General features: G+C 43.4%; 1 pseudogene; it reads left to right on the top strand.

Annotated features, from left to right (window-relative positions):
- Nucleotides 1-1,310: 1,310 nt before the first annotated feature.
- LOC118855745 lies at nt 1,311-13,758 on the top strand (annotated as a pseudogene).
- Nucleotides 13,759-19,591: the final 5,833 nt, after the last annotated feature.

Raw genomic sequence — 19,591 nt, 5'->3', positions numbered from 1 at the left:
TCCCGCTGGGTCCTCTTCTTCCCCGCCCCCACACGTTCCAAGCCAGGTTCAGATTCAGAGGACGCAGCTGTGTCTGCCAGGCCCTGCAGCTGCCAGATCTGTCTTTGCCCTGCCCAGAACATCCTGTCCATGACCAAGGACACAGGCCTTGATCCTGCCCTCTGGGAGTTCACGCTGAGCCAGACACCGATGGCTAGAGACAGAGCTGTGTTTAGTGTCGCCATCAACCTAGTTCTTCCAGGTTTGCAAAGTCACTTACAAATACCTCATCTGGCCCTCACAGCCATCCTGGGAGGTAGGTGCTATCATGGTCCCCATATTTTTACAGGTGTGGAAACGGAGGCTGAAAGAGGTCCTATATCGGATAGAGTACCAGACCTGAGGAGAGGAAGACCTGAACTCTCATCCTATGTCAGAAACTTACTACCTGTGTGACTGTGGGCAAGCCAGCCTCAGTCGCCTCTTCTGTAAAATGTGGGCGACAATAGGACCTTCCCCTCAGAGTTGTTAGGAGGATCAAATGACGTATTATTTGTGAAGTGGTTTACAAGCCTTCAAGTGCTCTATAGGTGCTATTGTGACAATGAGGATGGTTGTGACTTGACCAGGGTCACGTAGCTAGTAGGTGTATGAGGTAGGATTTGAACTCGGGTCTTCCTGACTCCAAGCCCAGTTCTCTAAGCAGTTCTCACCTGGCTCCTCAAGGAGTAGTAGGATCTTCTTTCCCAATGCTCAGCACAGTGCCCGAAGCATAGTAGGTGCTTAATCCATGTTTGTTGAATTGAATTAAATTTTGGCCCCTGAAGCTTATCTGCCTGACTTTGAGCAAGTCACATCCCCTCTATGGGCCTCGGTTTCTGATATTCTCTAGGGTTCTTGCCACCTCGAAGTCGACAGCCTTGTGCCAGGAAGCCCAGATAGCAGCAGAACCAGAAGGAGAGGCTGCGGGTAAAGCCTGTTGTGCGCTCGCCGGGGTTCCTGAGCACTTAGGGTACACTCTGTGCAGTGAGGAGGAGGCCTTAGAAAAGGGCCAGAGAGCTCAGACAGGACCAGGCTACTCAAGAAGGGAATTCAAAAGATGGGAGAGACAGAAAATGCCTTCTCCTCATCTTCCTTCCTCAGTATAGCCAAAAAGACCCCTGGATTTGGAAACAGAACTAGGGTTTGCAATAGTAAGTGCTTAATTAATGCCTTTTGAGTGAGTGAATGAATGAATGAACCAAACATGAGTAAATTACATGTCCTCTCTGACCCTCAGTTTTCCTTATCTGTAAAATGGCTATAAAAACACCTGCTGGGAGAATGGGAGGATGAGACGAGACAAGGCAGGTAAGTTGAGAGGCTGTGTGTGTGTAACAACAATGCTGCTTGCAGCTACTGAGGCTGCGTAAAGACAACAAGACCAACAACACCAGCACACAGGAGGGCTGCTAGCACAGGTCCTTTGATCTGCTTTTCTAAGGAAAGCAACTTTAAGGGGTTAACAATCTTACTTTAATTAAACATGCATATATCATTCACTTAGTTCAGGGGGAAAAGCAAGCACCCTGAACTTCAGAGAAAACAACAACAGAAATTATAAGCAGAAATTGTGTAAACAGAGCAAATAAACGCCAATCAACAGATAGGCTTCTAACTGTCTGATCTTAGTGTATAGTTATCAGAGAGATAAGCACCAATATCTGGGTTTTCAAAACTGGTAGGGGGGAGGGGGAGAGAGGGAGATTCCTTAACGGCTACCCAGAGTCTGATCTGGTGAAATCATACCAACACTCTTCCAATGAGTGAGCCCCAAGCAAAATGCTAACCTCAGAATATGTATACACTTCTTCAGGGTCAGAGGGCATCACAACCATTTGACTCAAACCCATGTGACCTAGGCCCTCCTGTGACTTAAGCAGGTCATCAAAAACTCCTGATTCAATGAAAGACTCTTGATTGAAACAAAGGGAAGACTCAAAGGCACTTGATTGTGCTAGTGCTGACTTCAGACCCCTACTAGCTGTGTGACCCTGGGCAAGTCACTTATTTGCCCTGTGCCTCAGTTTCCCTGTCTGTAAAATGAGAGGGTTGGATTCAATGGCTTCTAAGGTTCCTTCCAACTCTAAATCTATGATTTTATGTTCTTAAAGCACTATAAAAACACCAGCACTTGTGGTATAGTGGAAAAGGCACTTAACTAGGACTAAAGGCACCTAGGTCCATTTTATCTCTGACATTTAATGCCTGTGTGCACTTGGGCAAATCACATCCTTTCTGGATCTCCTTTTTCCCCCCTATAAATCCAGCCTACTCTCCACAGTTTGGTGCTACATCACTTGACCTAAGCTAACTAATGTCATTTTTAATGAGCTTAGCACATAGTCTGTCCCTCTGTCCATCCATCCATCCATCCATCCATCTCTCTCTCTCTCTCTCTCTCTCTCTCTCTCTCTCTCTCCATCTATCCCATCTGTCCGTCTATCTATCTATCTATCTATCTATCTATCTATCTATCTATCTATCTATTGGCTGTCTGCTACTATTTTCTCTTTACCAGATCATAAGCTCCCTGTGGGAAGGCTGGGCACAGGGGCAAGGTAAGAGTCTCGGACCAACCAAATCCCCTCACCCCAGCAGCAAGGGGTGCTAGCGTCTTTCCTGGAGTGTACCTTTCATTGGCCTGGGAAATCTCTGCTCAGTTTAGCTGTGATGGAGAAGAAAAGATCCCAAGTGCTAGACAGAGGGAGGCTCATGATGCTGTCTTTAGGTATTTTAAAGTCTATCTAGGAGAAGATAAATTTGACTTTTTTTTTTTGCTTGACCCTAGAGAGAAGAATATGTAGAAAAGTGTACCTATTTCAAGGCAGCAAATTTAGGCTTAACATTTCCTAATCATGAAAGCTATGAAAGTAGATTGAGGTCTCTCAGGAGGTATTCGAGCAAAAGCTTCAAGACCTTGGTTGGAGATGTTGGGGTGGGAGAGGACACTTGGTGGATTGGATGACTTCAAAGGTAACCTTCCAGCTCTGAGATTCTCTAAAGGGATTCTGGGAATTGGGATGATGGATTTGTTAAAAGTGATAATGAATGGACTTTGCCCCCAAGCTAATGCTGAAACCCAGCTAAGGAGTTGGTCATGTCCTGGCAGCTGGAGATGATCACTGGGTCTTTCGGAGATGGGCCAAGACTTTTCTATCTGGGCAATCTGCCTGATTTGGGGTGGGTGGGTTTAGTCAACAAACGGACTAATTAACTGAGGTGATGGGGTAATGATTTTCCTTATTAATTACATTTCCACATCCTGTCTTCTCCAGTGAGAGAGTTCTCTCTTCTCTGCACAGATGCTCAGAGTGTCGGCTCCTCCATCACCCAGGGAGCAGAGCTAAATGAAGAAAAGTGTGAAGCTGACTATCATTTGGGGAGATTTGTCAGGGTCATGGGGGAGCTTCATTTGCCGAAAGCCAATCTTCATAGACAGAGGCAGTGGGAAGCAAATCCCCAACCTCATCGATCATCTCAGGCTGGAATGTAAAACTCTGAAGCTGGGTATGCATCTGACAAGAGCTGGGACAGCTTCAGAGATATGGCAAATGGAGTGGAAGGGGGTTGGTGTTAGCTGGAGGGGCAAGGCATTTTTTTCATGAGAAGGTGGAGCTGTAACTAGCCCTGAGTGACTGGGGCTCTTTACAAGGGGCCAACATCCTGGGGAGGGGACATGCTCACTACCCTAGTGCTGGCTGTTCCTGGACCCAGTCCTTGAGCTGCCAGCTCTAGGGTCCTCTGGTTGTTAAGCCTTTTCTGCAGTCTGTCTTCCCGCTCGGATGAGATGGACTGTCCCTGACCCATTTGCTACCTGTCCAAGGATTTGTGCTATGTGGGATGCCTGGGATTACTGGCAGCAGCACATGGACTGCTGCTGCCCCTCTTCCTCTACCCTTGTCTTTTCGTACAACGGCTCAACCTGAGGACACTGGTGTCTTGCCATCTGTGTCCTAAGGGGTTTTTCTTCTTCCTTGCAGCTGACCTTTTCTCCTCCAATTAGAGGAGCAGCAATTGGAGAGCAGAGACTGACTGGCTTTCCATTTGTACTGCTAGGGCTTGGAGCAAAGTAAGTGCTTAATCAATTCTTCGGTATTCCAATGCATACTAATGGGCATTAGTCTGCTCCAGTCCTCATTGTAATCTACCTTTTGTTCTGAGTCCTGTTCAAAGTATTCAAGACATAATCTGCCCTAATACATACCTCCGCCATCTTGGATACCTCACTTCTCTTAATACAGCCTTAGTTTGTTTTAGCTTTTTTTGTTGGTTTTGACTCGTGTTGAGTTTAGGGTCACCTCAAACTACCCCCTCCCCCTGTTGTCTAGCTATATCTCCTCAATTAATAAATCAACAAGAAGTATATATGAAATGCTTATGGGCAGCTAGGTGGTGCAGTGGATAGAACACTAGGCTTGGAATCAGGAAGACTCAATGTCATGAGCTCAAATCTAGCCTCAGACACTAGCTGTGTGACCCTGGGCAATTCACCTAACCTTGTTTGCCTCAGTCTCCTCACCTGTCAAATGAACTGGAGAAGGAAAAACCACTCCAGCATCTCTGCCAAAAACAAACAAACAAACAAACAAACCCAAATGGGGTCATAAAGAGTTAGACATGATTGAAACAACTGAAGAACAGCCATGTGCCAGCTGTTGGGAATACAAATGGGAAGAATGAAATGATCCTTCCAGTAGAGAAGCTTGCCTTCTAAAGTGGGAGACGTACAGCTTTCAGATCATAGACAACAAATGTAAATAAGTACCAGGGAGTTAGGGCACTAGAGGTTGGGGGTGGGGGAGGACAGCTGAGTCAGGAAGGCTTCATGTCCACAGTGATACATGAGCTGCATCCTGTACTTGTGAATTTTTGGAATCCAAATGTAGGTCTTAACATTTATTGGCACAGCAGAAAGAAGGAGGAAGGAAAGATAAAAGCATTAATTAAGCGCCTACTATGTGCACTGTGATTAGACACTTTAAAAATTATCATTTGATCCTCACAACAACTCTGGAAGGTAGGTACTATTTTATCCCTATTTTACAGTTTAGGAAACTGAGGTCAAGTGATGTAGCACCAAACTGTGGAGAGTAGGCTGGATTTATAGGGGGGAAAAAGGAGATCCAGAAAGGATGTGATTTGCCCAACTCTATTTAGGAAATAGAGGCTTAAGTGATTTGCCTAGGGTCACAAACCAATAAGTGTCTGAGGCTGGATTTGAATTCAGGTCTTCCTGACTCCATACCTAGTACTTTATCCTCTGTGCTGTCTAGTTGGGTTGGGAGTCAGAAGATCTGAATTAAAAAATCCTAGCCCTTCAGTTTACTACCTGTGTGTGACCTTGAGCATATAGCTTAAACTCTCTGGGTCCCAATTTTCTGACATGTACAATTAACTCTAAATCTATGTTCTCATGAGCCTATGAACATTTCTTATTGTTAGCCTCTGTCCATGTCAGTTGGGAAGTGCAAAGTTGAGTGGGCTGAATGTATGACAATGTGTGTGCATGGGAGGGGGCAGCAGACACTGACTCACGAAATGATGGATTAGGCAAATTAATCTTGGTTATGTCAGTATATTACATGAAGTTCAATTTAGGTTGATGGATCTTTTTTTAAAAAACTTTTTATTTATTCTTTGCTGCTGGGTATCTCCAAACATGGTTTTTCCTATTTCTGTGATATATTATGGTTTTGCATGGTTGAGCTGCCATAGGAAAGGGTCGCCATTTCCGTAATTAACCCCATTTTTCAGAGCCTCAGAACACAGACTCATTAATTTGCACAGGGCTGAAATTTGGCAAATAGAACCTCAGCCTGGAGTCTATGCACTCTTTCTAATGTGCTCAAACTTAGCTCAGTCATGTGTTCCTTAGGAGGCTCACACCCATGATTCATTTGCATTTTTTCCCCATCAAGCAGCCTGTCTTAATAGACAGTGTGCTGAACTTGGCATCAGGATCTGGGTTCAGTTTTTGACTTTGACCCTTGCTAACTATATGCCAAGTCACTTAATCTTTCTGGGTCCTTCCATTTCATCATCTATAAGGAGGAGAATAATATCTGTAGTATCTACCTTGGGTTTGTTGTGAGGCTGAAATGAGATCATGTATATGTAGTGGAGTGGAGTGGTTGAGGGAGTGTCAGTCTTTTGAGCATGCAGAGATGTTCCACAACCTTCCAAGGGACCCTAGGAAAACTTGATAGGGGCTGGGCTGTCATTTTCTAGTCATGTTGTTAAAGTTTGATGATAAAGGGTCTTCTAGTTGGCTGTGGACACAGAAGAACTGATGACTCTGTAGTTGCCAATCAGGAATTAAATGTGCTTACTCAAGGTTTCACCTGCCATCTTTCAGTCTCTCCCTTGTAGTGATGAGGAAGCAGAAATAGTTGGAGCTCCTGAGTGATAAGATGGTTGTTTTCCCTTTCCCCCACCTGGTACTAGTGGGAGACACAAATGGCCGTCTCTGTCTCTTTGCATTTATTCTTTCTTGATATTGGACATCTGTGTGGGTTTAGGATGATGTTTGTGGGTTTAGGATTATGTTGAGGAAAATCTGAAGGTCCTGGCAGAGGTACCACCAGTGATTGGAGCCAGTAGCACTAGCCACAGAAATGGGAGGTGACCAAGTGTATTAGCAAGGCAATAACTACAACATAGATAATTGCAATTATGCCTATGTAGTTCTGCATCACAAAATATAAGAGACTCCCCATATAGAAGGTAAAAGAAGTAAACCATTTATTCAGACACCAGAGAACCAGATCCCCAAACCAACAAGTCCAATTGTAGCAGCAAAGAAATAAATACACATTATCACAGCAGAGAACGACTCCATCTCAAAACCATTCCTGCCCTCTGCACAGCTAGCACATGTCTGCTCTCTCCCTCAGCTCTAACTACTTTGAGCATTTCCTGCTCCATCCTTTCCTGTTCCTCTCATTCAGTAAGCTTCTCCCACCACATGTGACTTAGGCTTCCTATGACATAAGCAGGTCACATGGGCCTATTAGTGGGTGGGAAAGATCTTCAAATTTAAATTACCATTACACCAAGCAGCAACCCAGAGATGGATAAGGCCAGGCAGGTCTTGTGAGCATGCCAAGGTTTGTAGAGATTGTAGGATAGCACCTGAGTGGCTCAGCGCGGTTAACAGCTGAGCCTAGTGAAGAACCAGCATGGCTGATTGACCTACCCCAGCAAGGGATTGTCTAATCCAGCTGAGACTCTATGAGGAGCATCACCAACTGAGCTACCTGTCCTGTGGACATACTGTACCTTGTGAGAAGCCAACCCAATTAAGCAGCAGATGCCACTATCACTAATGCTATACCCTATGGGGAACTTCCACAGTATTCTTTATAAATTTGGCTCTCTTCTATTATACTTTAAATTTGAACCTGTCCTCCAAGGGATCTTATATGTGCAAGGGGAGAGTGCTCTCTGATTTTTTTTTTTTTTCAATAGGAAACAGCTCAAGATTTATTCATCCTTTATAGTATTAAAACAGCTATTAATCTAGGTGGTGAGAACCTATTCATATTTACCAGGGTGAAGTCAGTGAAGAGAAAGACTTGGTATTCATGCACTGCCAGACAAAATTGCTTGCTGTTTACCTGAATGATTTTTAGGTGCTTTGGCTCATCTCTCATGTTTTTTTTTTTGTTTGTTTATTTATTTTTTTTAATGCAATTTATTTATTTAACATATTTGGTTTTCAGCATTGATTTTCACAACAGTTTGGATTACAAATTTTCTCCCCATTTCTGCCCTCCCCCCCCACTCCAAGATGGCGTATATTCTGGTTGCCCTGTTCCCCAGTCAGCCCTCCCCTCTATCACCCCCCTCCCCTCTCATCCCCTTTTCCCTTCCTTTCTTGTAGGGCAAGATAAATTTCTACGCCCCATTGCCTGTGTATCTTATTTTTTAGTTGCATACAAAAAGTTTTTTTGTTTTTGAACATCTGATTTTAAAACTTTGAGTTCCAAATTCCCTTCCCTCTTCCCTTCCCACCCACCCTCCCTAAGAAGTTGAGCAATTCAACCTAGGCCACACATGTATTATTATGTATAACCCTTCCACAATATTCATGTTGTGAAAGGCTAACTACATTTTGCTCCTTCCCAACCCATCCCGCTTTATTGAATTTTCTTCCTTGACCCTGTCCCCTTTCCAAAGTGTTTGTTTTGATTACCTCCACCCCCATCTGCCCTCCACTCCATCATCCCCCTGCCTTTTATTTTTTTTTTTTTATCTTCCTCCCTCTTCTTTCCTGTGGGGTAAGATACCCAACTGAGTATGTATGGTATTCCCCCTCAGGCCAAATCTGATGAGAGCAAGGTTCACTCATTCCCCCCTCACCTGCCCACTCCCCTCCTCTCCTAGAACTGCTTCCTCTTGCCACCTTTATGGGAGATAATCCACCCCATTCTATCTCTCCCTATCTCCCTCTCTCAGTAAGTTACTCTCTCATCCCTTAATTTCATTTTATTTCTTTTAGCTATCTTCCCTTCATCCTCAACTCACCCTGTGTCTGCTCTCTCTCTTTTACATATATATATACACACACATACATACACATACATACATATACACATAGATACATGCATACATACACATTCACTTATATATATACATAAACATATATATATATGCATATATATATATGCATATTCCCTTCAACTACCCTAATACTGAGGTCTCATGAATCATACTCATCATCTTTCCATGTAGGAATGTAAACAAAACAGTTCAACTTTAGTAAGTCCCTTGCAATTTCCGTTTCTTGATTACCTTTTCATGCTTCTCTTGATTCTTGTGTTTGAAAGTCAAATTTTCTATTCAGTTCTGGTCTTTTCACTGAGAAAGCTTGAAAGTCCTCCATTTTATTGAAAGTCCATATTTTGCCTTGGAACATGATACTTAGTTTTGCTGGGTAGGTGATTCTAGGTTTTAATCCTAGCTCCATTGACCTCCGGAATATCGCATTCCAAGCCCTTCGATCTCTTAATGTAGAAGCTGCCAGATCTTGGGTTATTCTGATTGGGTTTCCACAATATTCAAATTGTTTCTTTCTGGCTGCTTGCAGTATTTTCTCTTTGATTTGGGAGCTCTGGAATTTGGCAACAATATTCCTAGGAGATTTCTTTTTGGGATCTATTTGAGGAGGCAATCGATGGATTCTTTCAATTTCTATTTTGCCCTGTGGCTCTAGAATATCAGGGCAGTTCTCCTTGATAATTTCCTGAAAGATGGTATCTAGGCTCTTTTTTTGATCATGGCTTTCAGGTAGTCCAATAATTTTTAAATTATCTCTCCTGGATCTATTTTCCAGGTCAGTGGTTTTTCCAAGGAGATATTTCACATTGTCTTCCATTTTTTCATTCCTCTGGTTCTGTTTTATAATATCCTGATTTCTCATAAAGTCACTAGCTTCCACTTGCTCCAATCTAATTTTTAAAGTAGTATTTTCTTCAGTGGTCTTTTGGACCTCCTTTTCCATTTGGCTAATTCTGCCTTTCAAGGAATTCTTCTCCTCATTGGCTTTTTGGAGCTCTTTTGCCATTTGAGTTAGTCTATTTTGTAAGGTGTTGTTTTCTTCAGTGTATTTTTCAGTATTTTTTTTGGGTCTCCTTTAGCAAGTCATTGACTTGTTTTTCATGGTTTTCCTCGCATCCTTCTTATTTCTCTTCCCAATTTTTCCTCTACTTCTCTAACTTGCTTTTCCAAATCCTTTTTGAGTTCTTCTATGGTCTGGGGCCAGTTCATGTTTTTCTTGGAGGCTTTGGTTGTAGGCTCTATGACTTTGCTGTCTTCTTTAGGCTGTATGTTTTGGTCTTCTTTGTCACCAAAGAAAGAATCCAAAGTCTGAGACTGAATCTGGGCGCGTTTTCGCGTCCTGGCCATATTCCCAACCAACTAACTTGACCCTTGAGTTTTTCAGTGGGGTATGACTGCTTGTAGATTACAGAGTTCTATGTTCTACGTTTGGGGGGGAGGTGCCAGCTCTGTCAGAGCCGCACTCCTCCTTCCCCAAGGACCCCCAGTCCAGACTGGGCTCAGATCTTCGGCAGGCTGTGCACCCCTGCTGTGATCCGCCACTTAATTCCCCCCACCAGGTGGGCCTGGAGCCGGAAGTAACAACAGCTGTAGCTGCCCCACCTCCGCTGCCCCCGGGGCTGGAAGCCGAACCGCGAACTCCTTCCACTCCCGCAGCTTTTCCCACTAACCTTCTCCGCAGTCTTTGGTGTTTGTGGGTCGAGGGGTCTGGTAACTGCTCACGTATTCAGGGCGCTAGGGCCCCCTCCGCCCGGCTTCTGGACTGGATCGTCCACGCCGCTCAGGCTGGGCTCTGCTCCACTCCGTTCCCAGCTCCCAGCTCCCAGCTCCCAGCTCCGTGTGGAATAGAGTTCACCCAGAGACTATCCGGGCTGTCCTGGGCTGGAGCCCTGCTTCCCTCTGCTGTTCTGTGGGTTCTGCCGTTCTAGAATTGGTTCAGAGCCATTTTTATAGGTTTTTGGAGGGACTCGGGTACGGAGCTCACTCTAGTCCGTGCTTACCAGCCGCCATCTTCGCTCTCTGATTTTTTAAACCAATTATTCTTGCTATAATTTCTTAGTAAATCCTTTTTCTAAAAGCTAATTAATGTCAATTGTTTGATTCTTAATGGCAAACACCCTGGTGGGGGCTTAGGATTTACTGACCTAGAACCTGAGAGAAGTAGCAACCATCCTTCTGGGACACCCGTTCTTTCAGTGTTCAGTTTGGGAGAGCGAACCCAGAGGAGATATGACATGTATAAAGAGCCCTGTAAACTTTATACTGCTATATAAATGCTGGCTACTATTATTACTTAACCAACAAGACGGGTTAGAGGTTCTTCCCAGGCTGAGTTGTAAAAGGCTAGTTGATGAAATCTCAAGAAGCAAGAGAGAGGGGAAAATCTTCTCGGATTGGTGGGGGCATCTCTAGGTAAACTGTTTTGAGCCAGGGTCTTACCCCAGGACAAGCCACAGGGCAGTCAAAGAAGAGAGCCAGAGAGCAGTTCGCTCTAGGGGGCTTTGCCTCTGGCCACCCTGGTTTGGGAGGCTCTTCAAGTTGGGAAGCCATCCTATCCATCCCCCATCATCTTATAGACAAAGGAACTACAGCCCAGAGAGATAAAGTGACTTTCAAAGTTGCAAAGGTAGCAAGTGGCAGAGGCAAGGTCTGAACTCAGGTCTTCCAAGTCCAAATCCAAAGTTCCCTTTCCAGTGTACCATGATACCTCTCATGGGAGGGCCTGGGCCCAAGTACTGATTCTGACATTTAGTCTTAATTAAGTCACACTTGGGGCAGCTAGGTGGTGTAGCGGATTAAGTGCTGGGCCTGAAGTCAGAAAGACCGGAGTTCAAATCTGACCTCAGACACTTACTAGTTGTATGACCCCTGGGCAATTCACTTAACTCTGTTTGCCTCAGTTTCCTCATCTGTCAAACAAGCTGGAGAAGGAAGGGGCAAACCACTGCAGTATCTTTTCCAAGAAAACCCCAAATGGGGTCATGAAGAGTGGGATATGACTGAGTTAACTGAATAACAACAAAGTCTCACCCATGTGACCTTGGACAAGTCGCCACTTCTCTGGGACTCAGTGTTCTCTTCTGTAAAAGAAGAGGGTTGGACTAGATGACCTCTAAATCAGTGGTTCTTAACCTGAGGTTCATGCACTAGATTTCCAGGAATCTAGAAGCTTGGATGGGGAAAAAAACTACAATTACATTTTTATTTTCACTAACCTCAAATTGAAATTTACCATTTCTTTCAATTATTTAAACATGATTCTCAGAAGGGCTTAATAGGCTTCATCAGACTGCCAAGAGGGTCCAGGACACACACAAAAAGGTCAAGAACTCTTGCTTGGAATAGATGATCCTATAGTCTCTGAATGATGCCTCTGTGGCGAGCTATTTGACACCAAAGATGTTCAGATGTTACCTCAAAAGCCAGATGATTGGTGCTCAGGAATGTTAGAAGAGTTCAGCACTTTGGGGATATGTGTATGTGTGTGGTGCCATGAGGATCCAGGACAAGATCATGGATTTTGGGTGGCCTGGATCACTTCACTCAAGTCAGCAATGCCATGAGCAAGCTGCCCAAGACATGCACCCTGTGCCTCAACCCCTCCTTCCCCCACAGGCTCTACTTCATCCTGACCAATATGGTAGCCAATAGTGAGGTCATAGCATGTAGTATGAGCTGGACCAGGGCAACTTCTTTGATGAATTTCAAATGGAATGGGTCACAGCGGATCATGATGTTCATTTAGAGCTATGTTTCGACAATCTGGCTAGCAGCTGATGTGGGGGTGTAAAACCAACAACAACCAGCTCACAGAACGCTGCAAGCCCAGATGCTTTTGATCTGCTTTACTAAGGAAAGCAGCGTTAAGGGGTTAACAATCTTACTTTAATCCAGCATACAAATATCATTCACTTAGTTCAGGGGAAAAAGCCTGAACTTCAGAGCAAATACAAACAAATTACAAACATCAATGGACAGACCTTGTCTGATTCAAATCTCAACGCATAGTTACCAGAGTTTGACAACATCCGGATTTACAAGCTGGAGGGTTCTTAGCTACAGCTGCCGGGAGTCTCCACATTAGTGCCACATAGAGTGACTCTGTCTTCTCTTTTTACACAGTTTCAGACATCATCATAGACTTGGCGCTTAATAGATAGGGGTTTGGGCCTGGGGCTTAGCACCTAGTAAGACTCAATCAAAGACACTGAATTAATCAAAGGAAACAAAGGCCAAACTCTTCAAGGGTACTTGGCCGAACAAGTGCTAAGAGCCCATCCTGACCCCCCACACAAGCTGACACTGGAAAACTTATCTAGTTCCTTGAAATCAGCCCAGAACACCAAAACAATGAAGATCAAACTGCCCAATAGATAGTTCTGCTGCTTCACTGTGGTTGTGGAGCGCCATCTTTGTCGAGCTGTATTCACTGTGTGACACATGATATTCTGGTAGGGGTTAATTCCCAGAAAATTATGGATTGATTTCTAAGAACCCACTGTCCCAGACTTTGATGTTAGTGTATATTTACCAGTTTTCAAGGCTATCCAGGAGTGTGCTAGTAAATATTTAATAACTGGTTCTCTGGAAAAAATAAGGACACACTTTAAAATTTAATCTGTATTATTTTCTGCATTACTTATCTTAAGTCTCAACAATCAACAAAACAATAAATCAAGCTTTGGTTTGTAGTGTTTGTGGATTTCTGAAGTGTGAATTCTCATGCTGAAAATTTAACAATCAGCTCTCCAGTTAAGATCTGGCTCATGTGCATTCAGTGGGTAAGAAGATTTTGACCAGATCTGATCAGATCCTGCCTAACCCTGGCTTCCCTGGGTCTTTAAGTCAGAGGGTGGGGTTTGAGAAGCCTTAGCAGCCTGGGGCTGGGAGAACTGGGTGTGGATGAAGAGGGTGGAGGCCAGTGACAAGCTGACTGAAGGCATCACCCTTACTTTTAACATTACCTGCCCAAGCCTTGACTGGGGACTCTAGACAGATACTGTTGTGCCTCAGGGCTGAACCTTGCAGGAAGAAAATCATAGCTTCCTTGTGTTTCCTTCTTGGCCAGGTCTGTTTCCAAGACTTTTCGCATTGGTGTTCCTCCTTCCAGCCAGGTCAGCCAGTTGCAGTACTCCAGGGGTCAAGCAGGGTGAGAACTTGGGTACTGTCTTTGCCTGAGGTCATGGAGAAGACCCTAGACGCTCTAAAATAGAACCTGTGATTAGCCCTGTCTAGACCAAACTTCCTCCTGACACATTTTGCAGTGACTTTAAAAGGATGCCTGATCATTGAGAACCCAGGCTGTCCTGGCTTTCAGGACTGTAAGTCACAGAGGGGGCCAGGCTCATTTAATCTTCTATTTACCTGTGTAACTCTGAGAAAGTCATTTTGTCTGGGCCTCAGTTTCCCCATTTGTGAAAGGAAAATCTAGAGACTGGTCACAACAGCCTTCCTTGGTGTTCCCACTCCTCACCCCTCTGCACCTCTGTCCTTTTCAAAAAGGAAACTTGGGCCAGAAACATCCAGCCATAACAAGGACAGAGAGACAGGAGCTGTATTTACACAGGCTAAGGGAAATGGTGAATTGGAGCAATGATGGAGATCATTCAGGACAGGGACAAAGAGACCACACTCTCGTCTTCATTATCTGGAGATTTCAGGCAATAGGAACTTTTGCCTCCATTCTCTCCTTCCCTTTGTATGTACAGACAGGTTGGGGGGCGGGGTGAGGCTTTGGCATGGGATGAGGAGAATTCTGAAGGACACAATAGGTCCTGGGCCACACACAGGGGAAACCCTTAATGTGACTAATAACAGCTCCCCAAATACCAAGAAGCAAGGGGCCCTCAGGAGAGAGGGAGGGAGGAGTTTTTCTTCTTTGTCCTCTGTGGGTAGCAGGTCTCACTAACTCTCTCCTCCAGCAGCTTCAGCTATGCGTGGCCTTCGGGTCTCTTTAGGGCTTGGGGGAGGGGGTAGGTCCCTCCTTTGCCTTCCATGGTCCGTACAGCCCTGGAAACATCACTTTGGTTTTTATTTTAATCAATCAATTTCTCCCACTAACACATTTTAACACACTATTCACTGTCCAACAAATACCCCTCCCCAAGTTGTTCCTTACCATTAAAAAAAAAAACGTGTACTGTAAACAAACCACCTTAGTGATTGGGAGGGACAGTGTAAGTTTCCATTTTTCTAAAAATAGCTTATCATTTGATAATGTAAAGAAGGATGGTTGTATTAACTTTAGTCATCTGAAACCAGCATTTCCCACTGTGGTTGATCTAAGTGGATCCTAAGCCTTCCAGGGTTTTTCTTTTTACATTGTAGCAGTCACTGTTTACATTGTTCTTCTGGCTCTGCCTTCTCTCTGCCTGCTTCATGGAAGTCTTCCTACATTTCTTTGAATTCTTCCTATTTGAAACTCCTCATAGCAGAATAAAATTCCACTTCATTCCAATATCACAATTTGTTCAGCTGTTCTCCAGTTAATGGGAACAAAACTTGTTTCCAGTTATTTTCTATTACAAATAGTGCCGCTGTGAATATTGTGGTACGTGTGGGACATTTCTTTCTGTCCTTATGATATAAACTCAGTAGTGAGATTGTCAGATCAAAGGATATGAACAATTTAGTAACTTATTTTCACATGTCTATTTTTTTTTCTTCCCAGAATGGTTGGGCCAAGTCATAGCTTTGCCAGTATGCTCATTTTTTCCACAACCCATCCAGTGTTGGCTTTTTTTCATCTTTGACTTTTTTTTTTTTGCCCAGTCTGATAGGTGAGATGCTAACCTATAGACAATGGGTACAATGGTACAACTATATGATTGGTGATTTAAACATTTTTCTTTGATAATGGTATAATTATATCCTTGGCAATTTTAACATTTTTATTTGGTTGTCAGTAATTTGCACTTTATCTTTTGGAAAAATTTCCCCCCATATCATTGGACTACTTGTATATTAGGAGTTAGCTCCTTGTCTTACAGATTTGTCTCAATTTCCTATAGATTTTTGCATGTCAGATTTTATTAGAGATTTTTGACACAAAGCTTTCCCCTGTTCAATCCTTAGCTTTTCTTTTCATTCTGGCTGCATTGACTTTCATGTTATGAAATCAAAATTAACTATATAAAAATCATTTCTATCCAATACATGTTAATGAAACCTTTATTTATAACTGTAAAAGTTGTAATCTTCCATTCATCAAAAAAATTTTTTTTATAGTGAGGCCTTTTACATTTACTTGGTTTCTCTGTTTGGAATTTGTTGCGGTATGTGGTGTAAAATCTTGGTCTAAACTTGTCTTATGCCAATCTGCTTTCCAGTTCAGAAATAACACTTTGAGAAAAACCTCTAAATTCTCTTCCAACTCCAAGTCCATGATCCTTATCCTAAGATCTTTCCCCATTCCTGTCATGGGTCCAGACCACAACTCCTCCATTCTCCCAAATGGAATTCTCAGAGGGGCCAATTTGGGTTTGCTGAACTCCCATCCTTTTCCAGCTAGAATAGGGGGTGGAATGACAAGTGCTTACTGACTTCCCTCTGCTGTCAAGGAACTTAAAAGGATATATATATATATATATATATATATATGTATATATATATATATATATCTGATGTTTATATTGTGCTTCGAATTTTGCAACGCAAATTATGTACATTATCTCATTGGAGCCTCACAAGAGTCCTGTGATAGAGGGATGACAGATGTTGTTATCCCAATTTTACAGATGAGGAAACTGAGGCACAAAATGGTTCGGTGCCTTACCCACATACACACATATAGTAAGTCTTACCAGTAGTATCTGAACCTAGGTCTAAGTGAATGTGAGTCTAGTGATGTGTCTGTTAAGTCACAAGGGGATCTCAGAAGTTATCTAGTGTTTTTGCACCAACATGTGCTATTTTATAGTGTGGAAATCCTGTAGTTATAGGGTGTGCTGGAACTAGTACTTCCCTGTAAATTTTTAGTGTGAACATTTACACCTTGGAAATTTGTAAACACAATAAATTAGTGTTTGATTTGTTGTTTTATTGATTGTTTAGACTTAAGAATGTGATGAAGAAAATGTTAATAATGCAAATTAAACTTAAACATTTACTGTGCTTGCTCTTTCCGCCTTGGAGAGCCACTTGTTAAACACTGACCAGCAGATTTCTGGGTAGTCACGATCATGTTGCAGGTTATTGCTAGAAAAAGACAAGATAGCATGGCGAAGACCCACCACTGGATCTATTTGAATCTTAGACCCTAGAATTTAGAGGTAAATGGGGATTTAGAGATCATCTCATCCATCTCCCTCCACTTACATCTAGGGAAACTGAGGCACAGAGAAAGGAAATAACTTGTTTTGTCTTCTGTTACTATAATAGTAGAGGTGAGACGTGAACCTAGGACATGAGTCCAAATTCAAGTACTTCTGAGGACATCTAGTCCAAATGGGGCACCCCACCCCCAAGATGTGACTTTCTGGCCTCTTAAAGACCCCCACAGAGGGTGGACCCACTGCCTCTGAAGGCAGTCAGTCCACTAGCATTTGTTAAATCATTAATATGTGCCACACGGTGCAGCTAGGTGGTACCATAGTGCATAGACCACTGGGCTTAGAATTAGGAAGACATCTTCCTGAGTTCAAATCTGGTTTCAGGTCCTTCCTAGCTGTGTGACCCCAGGCAAGTCACTTAACCCTGTTTGCCTCAGTTTCTTCATCTGTAAAATGAGCTGGAGAAGGAAATGGCAAATCATTCCAGCATCTCTGCCAAGAAAACCCTAAATGGGGTCACAAAGCATCCCACATGCCTAAAGCGGCTAGACAACAAAATACGAGCAGCTAAGTGGTGCCACAGATAGAGTGCTTGGCTTGGAATCAGGAAGACTCAACTCTGTGAGTTCAAATCTGGCCTCAGACACTTACTAGTTGTGTGACCCTAGGCAAGTCACTAAAAACCTTATTTGCCTCAGTTTCTTTATCTGTAAAATGAGCTGGAGAAGGAAATGGCAAACCACTCCGGTATCTCTGCCAAGAAAGCCCCAAATGGGGTCTCAAAGAGTCAGACACAACTGAAAAGACTGAATGACAACAACGTGCTAAGCACTGGAAATCCACTGCAAGTCAAAAGACAGTCCCTGAGCTCAAGGAGCAGGGAATGTCTTATGGAGAGGGAGGAGGCAGCTAGATATCGCTTTGGCACAGCTCCCCTGGCTTTACATTTTTTCCTGTCTCTCTTTGACTTCCATCCTTGCTTCTCAATTCTTCTTCTACATGACAACAATTTAATGCTTAAAAGACCTCTATTTTCTCCTCCTGTCAAGGCTAAACATTCCAGTTCTTTAAACTGATTCTATCATGGCATATACAGCATGGTCAGAAGAGAACAAACCCAGGATAGGGTCTATTTATTCTGTGTAGACTTATGTATGGGCACCTTGTCTCCTTGGAAGGTCCTTGAGAGTTGGAATGATTGCGTTCTTTGTATCCTTTGCATGTGTTCCTAGGACCCATCACAGGTGCCTGGCATGTCGTAAGAGGGGGATGGGGCCTAGATCTGGGATTTTATTCCTGGAGGGCTCCCCACCCCCACTCCAGAAGGATTCCCTTTACCAATTGCAAGTAGGCACCTTTTTCACAATTTTGTGTCAGTCCTTTTTGAGCTGCCTAGGGTGGGGGGTGGGATGGGGATGAGAAGGTCAGTGATTTGTCAGGATGAGTCAAAGACAGGACTTGACGGAGATTCTCCTGAGTCTGATTCCGGCTCAATGTCCACAATGCCATAGTTCCTTTCCATGTTCTAGGTGTTAATAAGTGATAGTTGATTGATACTTCTCTCTTAACACAAACCTTAATTAGTCTCTTTGGCTGCCATGTTCCACTCACATTGAGCCTGTGGTCACTTAATCTAACCTCTCACACCTACTTCCTGTCAAGTGTGTCTAGCAGGGTTTTGGTTGTTCTGGGGCACTGGGGGCTCCTGGCTCTCTTGGGGTCATCTGGCCCCTCAGATCTATGTAAACTGTCATGTGCTTTATCATAATTGCAGGAGGTCTTTTTTTAAAATTTAATTTATTTAATATATTTAGTTTTCAGCATTGATTTTCACAAGAGTTTGAATTACAAATTTTCTCCCCATTTCTACCCTCCGCCCCACTCCAAGATGGCGTATATTCTGGTTGCTCTGTTCCCCAGTCAGCCCTCTCTTCTGTCACCTCACTCCCCTCCCATCCCCTTTTGCCTTCCTTTCTTGTAGGGCAAGATAAATTTCTATGCCCCATTGCCTGTGTATCTTATTTTCTAGTTGCATGCAAAAACTTTTTTTTTTGTTTTTGAACATCTGTTTTTCAAACTTTGAGTTCAAATTCTCTCCCCTCTTCCCTTCCCACCCACCCTCCCTAAGAAGTCAAGAAATTCAACATAGGCCACATGCGTATCATTATGTATAACCCTTCCACAATACTCATGTTGTGAAAGACTAACTATATTTTGCTCCTTCCTAACCTATCCCCCTTTATCCAATTTTCTCCCTTGACTCTGTCCCTTTTTGAAAGTGTTTGTTTTTGATTACCTTCTCCCCCATCTGCCCTCCCTTCTATCATCCCCCCTTTTTTATCTTCTTCCTCCTTCTTTCCTGTGGGGTAAGATACCCAATTGAGTGTGTATGGTATTCTCTCCTCAGGTCAAATCTGATGAGAGCAAGATTCACTCATTCCCCTTCACCTAATTGCAGGAATTCTATTAGACCAAGACGCTTTTTTTTCTTTTTTTTTTTGGGAGGGGAGAAGGCAGGGCAATTGGGGTTAAGTGACTTGCCTAAGGTCACACAGCTAGTAAATGTGTCAAGTGGCTGAGGCTGCATTTGAACTCAGGTCCTTCCGACTCCAGGGCCAGTGCTCTACTCACTGAGCCACCTAGCTGCCCCAGACCAAGATGCTTTTTAAAATAAAATTGTTCATTTTTGATATTCTTGAAAAAAATTTTTTGAGTTCCAAATTCTCTCCCTCACTCCAGCC

This window comes from Trichosurus vulpecula, chromosome 1 (genome assembly GCF_011100635.1).
Source record: "Trichosurus vulpecula isolate mTriVul1 chromosome 1, mTriVul1.pri, whole genome shotgun sequence".
Lineage (NCBI taxonomy): Eukaryota > Metazoa > Chordata > Mammalia > Diprotodontia > Phalangeridae > Trichosurus > Trichosurus vulpecula.
The sequence above is the reverse complement of the archived record's forward strand: the minus strand, read 5'-3'. Positions and strand labels throughout refer to the sequence as shown.